The sequence below is a fragment of the Talpa europaea genome, assembly GCF_964194135.1.
Source record: "Talpa europaea genome assembly, chromosome: 7".
NCBI lineage: Eukaryota > Metazoa > Chordata > Mammalia > Eulipotyphla > Talpidae > Talpa > Talpa europaea.
Window position 1 is genome coordinate 74,390,333 of NC_140074.1, and position 10,737 is coordinate 74,401,069.

At 39.5% G+C, this 10,737-nt stretch overlaps 1 pseudogene across 1 annotated transcript; it reads left to right on the top strand.

The window, feature by feature from the left end:
- The first annotated feature begins 6,611 nt into the window (after positions 1-6,611).
- On the top strand, positions 6,612-8,761 carry LOC311173743 (trifunctional enzyme subunit beta, mitochondrial-like; annotated as a pseudogene). The gene is made up of 3 exons: positions 6,612-7,583; positions 7,673-7,683; positions 8,483-8,761. The product of its transcript is annotated as a trifunctional enzyme subunit beta, mitochondrial-like (transcript).
- The last annotated feature ends 1,976 nt before the right edge of the window (positions 8,762-10,737 follow it).

Consider the following 10,737-nt stretch of genomic DNA (forward strand, 5'->3'; position numbering starts at 1 on the left):
TCCAGTTCATAATCCTTGACTAAGCAAGATTAATATTCAAGCTAGAAGGAACACTAAGGCACATTACTTAAAAGCAAAAACTAAAAGACTTAGCAACATCAAGGCACATATAAAAGAGGTCCTAAAAAGTTTATTGTAAAATAATAGAAGAGAAGGGGAGAAACAACAATGTGAAACCAGGCAGAGACCAGACCATGCCATGGATCACACAAATAGGCACTCCTATACTAATCTAAACAAAAATAATAGAAACAATATGTAAGACAATGGAAGTGGAACCTAAACAAAACAAAATGGGAAACCCTTTAAAAATATAAAAAATTATACAAACCAAAACAAAAATCTAAAATCAAAAGCATGACAAAAAATGACAATAAACACTTGTTTGTCAATAAGGACATTATGTATAAAAGGCAAAAGACTTACATGATCTGAAGAGAAAGCAGAGTATTAACATTACATGTAAATATCTTGAACACACTAATCTAAAGACGCAGAATGCTGAATGGATCTTGAAGTATATCCCAACCATCTGCAGTTTACAAGAAGTTACCTTACTTATTGATAGAATTCAAGGTTGGAAGAGAGTTATACAAGCAAAAAGCAACCAAAAAAATCAGGAACTGCTATACTTCTTTCTGATAAAGTAGACTTAATTAAGAAAGGGAAAAAGAGATAAAGAAGAACACTAAATTATGATAAAGAGTCAAATACAAAGAGAAGTAAATAGCACTTATAGGGGCCTCCCTTGTGGTGCAATGGGTTAAGACGTGGCACTGTGAAGTTGTCTGCAGCCACTGCAGCAAGAGTTCGATCTCCAGCCAGGGAGCTATCCACATCACACCGCAGATCTCTCCTGACTTGCCCACTATTTCCCTCAGCAGTGTATTTCAGTCAATCCACCTGTTCTGTTCCCCACTCTGTTTGTGGTGAATCCTCTTACCCCCACCCCCTGTACCTCTGGCCTGTAGCTTAGTTCTTGTATGCATAAATAAATAAATCTTTAAAAAAATGAATAACACTTACAAATATATATGCACTGAATGATGGAGCACCATGATACATAAGATAATTGATAGCAAAACTTAAGGGAGATAGTGATAATAACAGAATATTATAAGAGAATTGTAATACCCTGCTTACCACAATGGACAGATCAAAAGACAAAGTAGAGCTAAGGTGACCACATCTGAGAGGAGAAATCCTATCCTGTTAGAAAATTAACAGGGTTATAAAACAACGGTATTTATTTATACTGGATCAAGAAGATGTGGTACATATATACCATGGAATATTACTCAGCATTCAAAAACGATAAGCACATGCAATTTGCAGCAACATGGATGGCGCTGGAAGGGATCATGCTCAGCGAAATAAGCCAAAAAGAAAAAGAAAAATACCGGATGGTCTCACTCATAGCAGGAATCTAGAGAACTTAAATAAGGGACCAGGAAAATGAATATAAGAAAGTGAAAATCAAAATCAACAGAAAACTATGAACCAGAGACACTTTTTGGGGGGTGGGGGGCGGGAGGGGAAGGATTGGGGTCAGAATGGGGCGTTTGCAATTGTATGGGGGAATATAAAAATAAAATTTATTATTTAAAAAAAAAAAAAAGGCAGAGTCAGAATCTGAATCCAGGCTTATTCGACTCTAAAGTCAGTGTTCTTTCTAAAAAAAAAAAAAAAATTATTTATTTTAAAGATTATTTATGCATATAAGAGCTGGGGTACAGGCCAGAGATGCTGGGGTAGGGGGGTGAGACAATGCACCAGAGACAGAGCAGGTGTTGGGGGTAGTGGTGCAAGGATTCACAGAGACAGAGTGGGGAACAGAACAGGCAGACTGACTGAAATACACTGCTGAGGGGAGCAGTGGGCGAGTCAGGAGAGGTCTGCTTCGCCATGTGGGTTGCTCCCTGGCCGACTGAGGATTGAACTCGTGCTGCAGAGGCTGCAGATTGCTTCATAGTGTGGTGCTTAACCCCTTGTGCTACCAGGGAGGCCCCTAAAACAATGGTATTTAATTAAGAAATAGAAAAAACAAAACAAAACAATCACAAATAAAAAAAGGAAATCACTAGATAGACAGACATATAAGATATTATAAAAAGTGTCTAATCATAACTACATACCAATAAATTTAATAACCTTGAGGAAATGGATAAATTTTTGGATCATATAATTGCACAATACTAAGCCAGGAAAAAAACAGATGAAATGCTCAAACCAATCGCAAAGATGGAAATAATAGAAAAAAAAATCTTTCATAACAACAAAACTCCAGGATCTGATTACTTTACAAATGAAGTTTATCAAACTTTTAAATAACTTATGCCCACCTTGCTCAAATTATTTTTAAAAATACAAGAATGTATCCTCCCTAATACATTACATGATGCCAGCTTTAACTTAATATCAAAGTCATATGAAGACAGAAAAAGAATAGAAAATTACAGGCCACTTTTCTTAATGAATGTTGATGCAAAATTTTCAATAAAATGTTAGTAAATCAAATTCAACAACATATCACAAAGCTTAACACCATGTTCAAGTGGGATTCACCCTAGGGACATAGGATGTTTTAATATATGTAAATCAATTAATGTAATGTATCAACAAAGGTAAAAAGAAAAATTATAAGATAATATATATAGATGCAGAGAAAACATTTGATAGGATCAACATCCACTTGCAATGAAAAACTTTAAACAAGATAAGGATAGAAGGAAACTACATCAATATAGTAAAGACCATATATCACAATCTAATTGGCAATCTAATACTCAATGGTGAAAAACTGGAAGTTTTCCCCATAAGATCTGGCATGAGACTATATCTGGCCACCTATTACTTCTATTTAATTTAGAGTTATAGACTTCAGCCAGAGCTATCCCATGGGACAAATACATGGGAAGAAAGGAGTCCAAAAGTAAACAATTGAACCTATCATTATTTGCAGATGATATGATAACATATGTAAAAGATGCTAAAGACTCCATCAAAATTACTAGAAACAATGGATGGTTACCACATAGTGGCAGGATACAAAATCAACATAGAAAAACTCACAGCTTTTTATCTATAACCAATGAGCAGAAGCAATATAAATTCAGAAAGTAACTGCATTTATAACTACTCCAAAAGTAATTAAATACCTTACAGTCATCCTAACAAAAGTAAAAGACCTATACAATTATATCAACAAGATGTTATTAAAGAATTTACGTAGAGACCTAGATAAAAGGACATTTCATACTCATGGATTGGGAAAATCAATATAAACAAAATGATTATCTTGTCTAAAATGATATACAAATCTAATGAAACACCCATAAAATACACACAAGTATTTTCCAAAATACTGAATAAAAAAAACCTAATTTATATGGAATTGCAAAAGCCCTTAAAATCAAAAAGCAACCATTAAAAAAAAGGAGCGAAATGGAGGTATCATTTAATCTGACCTCAAAATTTAATATAAAGCAATAGTATTTAAAAAACCAATATGGTGGGCCTCCCTGGTGGCACAGGTGGTTGAGTGCAGTGCTCTGAAGCTGTCTGCATCCTCTACAGTGTAGGTTCAATCCCAGCCAACTGGGGAGATTCCCACATGTCGCAGCAGACCTCTTCTGTCTTACCCGCTGCTTTCATGAACAGTGTATTTCAGTCAGTGTCCCTGTTCTGTTTCCTGCTCTGTCTCTGGTGAATCCTCTCACCCTCCCACACATCTGGCCTGTTCCCCAGTTCTTGTATGCATGAATAAATAAATCTTTAAAAAAAACAACAATGTGGTATTAGCACAAAAATAGATACATGGACAAATGGATCAAAATTTCAGATCACAGATATTTAGAATAAAGAAGATTCCTAAAACTGGTAGCTGAATCGGGATACCAAGTATTTAGTGCAGGTCAGGGATGTCCATTATTTAGGATTTTGCCAAATATTTTCTGGTTAAAGGTAGGAAAGAAAAAAAAATAAGTCAATAAAAACAACAAGCTACTGGCACAAAAATAGATACTTGACGCCAAAGCCCCAATATAAATAAATCCATATACCATCACCTAATTATGATAAAACATTCATGACCATAAAATGGGGATAAGACACTCTCTTTAATAAGTGGTGCTGGGAAAATCAAAAAGCCACCATAAAAAAAGAAGGTGCATTTCATTACTCATTAACACCATACACAGACAATTTGAATTAAAGATTTAGATATAAGACCAGCAACAGTAAAATACATAGAAGAAAACTGGCAATACATTTCACAATATCAGCAATAAAGATTTTGGGCAAGTGAATTAAAAACAAAAGTAAACAATTAGGATTACTCAAGTTAAAAAAGTTTTATATAGCAAAAAGAAATACAAGATGATTAAATAAACATTCACCAAATGAGAAAATATTTGCACAATATATAATGGATAAGGGATTAATATCCAAGATACATTAAAAGCTCATACAATTCAACAAAATTAATTAATTACCCAGGGGGGCCTCCCCGGTGGCACAGCAGTTGAGCACTGGGTTGCGAAGCTGCCCGCAGCCTCTGCAGCGCCGGTTCGATCCCCGGCTGCTCCCCGGCCACCGGAGGAGGGTCCCACATGGCGCGCAGACCTCTCCTGTCGCCCGCTGCTCCCCTCAGCAGTGTACTTCGGTCCTTCTGCCTGCTCTGCTCCCCACTCTGGCTCTGGTGAATTCTCTCACCCTCCCGCGCTTCTGACTATACCCAGTGCTTATATTAATAAATAAATAAATCTTTAAAAAAAAAAAATCACGTATTTAAAAAAAAAAAAAAAAGAATTACCCAGGGGCCTCCCTGGTGGTGCAGGGGTTAAAGACACAGCACTATCAAGCTATCACCAGCCACTGTAGCATTAGTTTGATTGCTGGCTGGCCAAGGAGCAACCCACATGGTGCAGCAGACCTCTACTATCTTGCCCGCTGCTCCCTTCAGCAGTGTATTCAGTAGATATGCCTGTTCTGCTTCACACTCTCGCTGGTGAATCCTCTCACCCCCTGCACCTCTGGTCTACACCCCATTCTTGTATGCATAAATAAATAAATCTTTAATAAATAAATAAATACCCAATTAACAAATGGGCAGCAGATATAAACACCCAATACACTGAAGAGGATACCCGGAAAGGCAATGAAAAAAAATGTCCATCATCATTTCCAATAAGAGAGATACAAATTTAAAGCTAAATATGATGCCGCTTCACACATGAAAAAGCTCATATCAAAAAGACCCCCAATAACAAGTGTTGGAGAGGATGCCAAGGAAAAGGAGCCCTATTATGTAGTTGGTGGCTAGGTAAATCTGGATTTACCTTTAAAAATAAATATTAGAAATGCCATACAAACCAACAATACTACTCTTACATCAATAGAATATGAAACCTTCAACCAAAGACCTCATGTGTTCTATAATTTTTAAATCAGCCTTATTTACAATAGTTGGGACATGGAAGTGATACAGGGCAGCAAGGGGCACTAAAACTGGCCAAGGACACTGCCCAAATAGTTTACGATCGCTGTCTGAGTTCTTCACCCATGCACACAATTGCAAGACTACTCAGGTTCATAGAACAACAATAATGGAATTTATTTAACAAACAAGGGAAAACCAAGAGTCACTGAAGCCACTAATGGCCGTGTACCTCACCCAAAGTAGTGTCCAGTGTTTTAAAGTCCTAAACAGAAGACTTCTTCATGGAAGCGTCTTCCCACCACTGAAAGCCTGAAGCATATAGCAGCCAGAAAATAGGCCGGCATCCAATTCAGAAGACAACAGGAGATGCTCATTGGACCTGCAAAGATGTGCCAGCACAGCACCTGACAAGCAACCTTGGAAACAGCAGCTGCAGCAGTGGAACAACCTGACAAATGGCCCATACTCACACACTCAGCAAGGCACCCATTTCTGGGTCTTCTCCTTCCCTTCTAGGCTATAACAGCAGCAAAGCTGGGAACGGTTTCACTCACTCAGCTACCTACAAAACCTCCGAACTTTTCTTTTCTGAGGTTGTTTGCTGGAAGCCTTTCCATGTCCTTCAGAGGCTCACGATAGCCTTCTGGAAGATCAGCATGGTGGGGGCAGAAATGGCTGACCCCAGAATCATTGAAGATCTAAAAATGCTAAAATCCCAAATGGTGAAATCCCAGGGGCTGCTTCTGCAGTCCTTTATATTTATTATCAGTGTCTCCATTCCCACCAATACTTCGTATTTTGCCTGGGGCTATCAATCCTCACTAGCACCCCCCTCCAGAGAGCACCATCTGTAACAGTCTTTGGCTTCAGCACCCAGTTACAGAGGCTGCCTAAATCTCCTTCAATGGATGAATGTATCAAAATGAGTGAATCCCAACAAGTCTTGTCCCTTGGACCCAAACTGTGCCCACAGCCAGAGCCCTGGGGATTGGAACTGAGATTTCAGAATGACTTCCATCTTTTGACTTGCACTTTTAAAAGTTTTCCCATTGTATCAAAATGGGCCCTTTTTTATAAGATCGCCAAACTCTTCTCATGTAGGCGCTGTCCCACCTGTCCAGATCATATCAAAGAAAACCTTAACCCACCCAACACGAGGACTAGTGTGATGATGGATGGTGTCCACACTTCATCTTTGCTGTCAGGCACTTCATACAAAGACCTGATGCCACATGATGTGGCTAGAGAAGCACTTTCAGGTCTGTTGCATCAGATGAGTGTCCCAAATGACATTGTTGATTATATCATCTTTGGCAGTTATACAGGAAGTAAAAACAAGCAATGTGGCTACAAAGGTTGCCCTCGAAGCAGGCTTTTCTGTCTATACTCCAGCTCACACTGTCACTGTGGCTGGCATCTCTGCAAACCACACCATGATCTCAAGTGTTGGCTTGATTGTTTCTGGCCGTGGTGATGTGGTTGTGGCAGGTGATGTACAGTTGATGTCATTCATGGAAAATGAGGAAAATAATTGAGCTCAATAATTGCTCAGACAGCAACTGATCTCTCCGGTAAACTGCTGTCTTTAATCTCTAAGTTCAGACTGAATTTCCTGTCTCCTGAATTCCCTGCAGTAGTTGAGTTCTCCAGCAATAAGAACATGGGTCACTCTGCACACAGACTGGCTGCTGCCTTTTCTGTTTCTCCATCCCCACAGGATGAATACGGGCTGTACTGGCACAGCCTGGCCCAGAAGGCACAGAATGAAGGACTCTTTCTGATTTTGTACTCTTCAAAGTACCAGGAAAAGATACAGTTATGAAAGATAATGGCTTTCATCCTTCCTCACTGCAGCAGATGGCCAAACTAAAAGCTTTATTCATCAAGCCCTATGGCACAGTGACAATTGCAAATTCTTCTTTCCTGACTGATGATGCTTCTGCAATACTGATTTTGGCAGAAGAAAAAGCTCTGGCCATGGGTTATAAACCAGAGACATATTTAAGAGATTTTGTGTATGTGTCTCAGGATCCAAAAGATCAGCTTTTACTTGAACCAACATATGCTCCTCCAAAAATTCTAGAAAAGGCCAAATTAACAATGAATGATATTGATGCTTTTGAATTTCATGAAGACTTCTCTGGCAGATTTTGGCAAATTTTATTTTTTTATTTTCTTACATTGTTGTTCATTTTTGTACATTTTTGTACAATATTTGATTTCTTCTCTCAGATGTAGTTCCTGTAAGGTTGGTGCAGGGGAAAGATCCCTGGTTCAATCCTGGGTTTTGGCACCAAGATGAAAGGATTGGTGTGGTGTAGAGAAGGAGAGCCAGGCTAAGTTTCTCACAGGCAGGAACTTCACTGCGCCTCCAGGCGAGGTTCACCTACCCCCACCCACGGGGGTCAGAGAAGTCGCTCTCGTTGTGGGGGGAAGATGTCCTTTAGGGCCTCCCTGGTGGCGCAAACGGTTGAGTGCTGCACTGTGAAGCTGTTTGCAGCCTCTGAAGCATGGGTTCGATCCTGGCCTGCCGGCGAGGGTCCCACATGGCACGACAGGCCTTTCCTGTCTCGCCTGCTGCTCCCTTCAGCAGTGTATTTCATCAGTCTGCCTGTTCTGTTCCCCTCTCTGTCTCTGGTGAATCCTTTCACCCTCCTGCCATCTGGCCTGTACCCCAGCATTTGTATAAATAAAATAAAAATCTTAAAAAAAAAAAAGATGTCCTTTATAGGGTAAGGAAAGGTTAGGCTGGAAACTGGATATGCGGAACCAAAGTTGTTGTTGTTGTTGTTTTTGTAGTTTCTGGTTGATGTCCTGTTTGTGTTGGGTGGAAGCCTCTGTTTCCAGGAGCTGAGGCAAAGGTGGAATTCTCTCTGTGATTTCAAGGCCCCTCCTTGTGCCCATGGCCTGGGGCCTTCACCAGGCCCCTTTCACTGACCTTACAGTTCCTATAAATCTCCCACTACCACATCACCCATTACCCATAGTTCTGTTTTGACCCCCTGTTTTGACTCCTCCCCTGCTGTGTGCCTAAGTCTATAGTATGAGATTTTGACAAATTTTAAAGCTGTGGATTCTGACTGGTTTGCACAAAACTACATGGGTAGAAAAAACAAGGTTGTATTGGCTCCACTGGGAAAGTTTAACAACTGGGGTGGATTGCTGCCCCTGGGACACCTGTTTGGGACCATTGGTTGCTGGTTGGCTATGACAACTGCTAACAGACTATGGAAGGATGGAGGCCAGTATGGCTTAGCAGCTACCTGTGTAGTTGGAGAACAGGGACATGCTATGAAAATGGAAGCTTATCCAAAACAATAGCAAAAATGAGTGACCTGGAGTTTGGGTGCAACACTCACAGCAGGCAATCTCATAGTCAACTGAATGACATCTATAGTGCTTAGCTCCTCTTAAGAAAACAAAATTTGTGCTCTCTGTTAAATACTTTGCAATCATATCTTGCCAGTATGCTGAGACTTCCAGTAACCACAGCTTATTGCTCTTTCAGGGATTTCTTAGTAGAATCTCATTAGTAAAACATAAAACATTTGCTCATCTTACTAGAATCTCATCTTACTAGAATCTCATCAGTAAAACATTTAAGTAATTTTCTGATCTCTTCCTTAAAGACTACATGAATGGTAGAGCCTCCCCAGTGGTGCAGTGGATTGAGCACAGCACTGTGAAGATGTCCTCGGACCTCTCCTGTCATGCCCACTGCTCCCTTCAGCAGTGTACTTCAGTCCTTCTGCCTTTTCTGCTCCCTGCTCTGTCTCTGGTGAATTCTCTCACCCTCCCGCACCTTTGGCCTGTACCCCAGTTCTTGCTGCATCATGTGGGTCAGCTCCCTGGCCAGGGATGGAACTAGTGCTGCAGTGGCCATGGATAGCTTCAAAGGGCTACATTCCAATCCCTTGCGCCATTAGGGAGGCCCCTAAAGTGGTTTTTATAAAATACAAACCAATGTGCCTAATTAACTTAATTATGAACAATAATTCAAAGTCAAAAATATCTGTAAGAATTTACAGTAAATGTTTAAATACATAAATACCATGGTGGCTGACCCTAATAAAGTGGAGAAAAATTGGAGAAAAAGAAAAAAATGGGTTACGTACATACCATGGAATATTACACAACCACAAGAAAGGATGAAATGCAGTCATTTTCAAAAAATGGACTGAATTTGGAAAAAAATTATATGCAGCAAAACAAGTCAATAATAAAAACAAATATTAGATAGTCATATAAAGACAATAAAACACTTTCAAAAACTACTGGACATCAACAAACATCCTGAAGACATTGAGGTTAAGAGGAAGGAGGGAGCAAAAGGCAAAGACACACAAGGGATGGTAGCAAGGATAAAAGAATATAGATATACATATAGCATTATTTTTTAAAAACCTATATTGTGTTTCCATAATATTAGAGCATTTCCATAATATTAGCTTAACAGTAGACAAGACAAAGACAACAATAGAAAAGGATATGGAATCTGAAAATACATCCATATATATTTGGATATTAAAATGACTAATAAAAACATACCAGCAACTATGATATAGTCAGATTATGTATTTATAAAAACTCGTGTACACGTGTATCTTCATTACAAATTTTGAATAAGTTAAAAATGCATATTTAGTCAGTTTGTTCCTCTTCCTAAAACCTATCAGTGAATTCCTGTTCCTCTGTGGATCAATCCAAAATCATTAACCAGATTCAAGGAGCCTTTGTCCAGCTCTTCATCCTCCTAGGAAACAGCTCCTCTCTCCATTGTCTGTCACTTATGTACATTTCCTCATTCCTCTGTGGAACACCAGTCCTCTCTGCCCTGCAGTCCAACTGCTCCTCTTGTTATAGGCCATGAAACCAATGAGTGGGTCCTTTGCCCTCAATGGAAAGAATTCGCCAGAGATCACTAGATCTAGTTGAATCTGGCAAGCCTTTATTAGAGACTCTTGCATGAGGGAGTCAGTATGGGAAAGAATAAATGCCTGGGTCCTTTAAGGAAGTTAGGTGAAGATATTTAAAGAGTAAGTGTTTGAGGCAGAGAGGATAGCTCAGCATCATAGCTTGTTCTGGTTTGGGCTATGCCCAGGCATGCACAGATTGGTTACATTCTCCCTCTGGGAGAAATTGTGAGAAAATCATTAGTCAAGATCTAAAGCTTTCATCTATCATGGTGTCTCATGGTCAGTGTGGTGGACCAAACTGTTTGGATGGGGTTTGCCAGTCCATGATTTACTCCACCTCTTCAAACAGGACTTGGGGCATCTTGTCCGATAAGCTTGTAA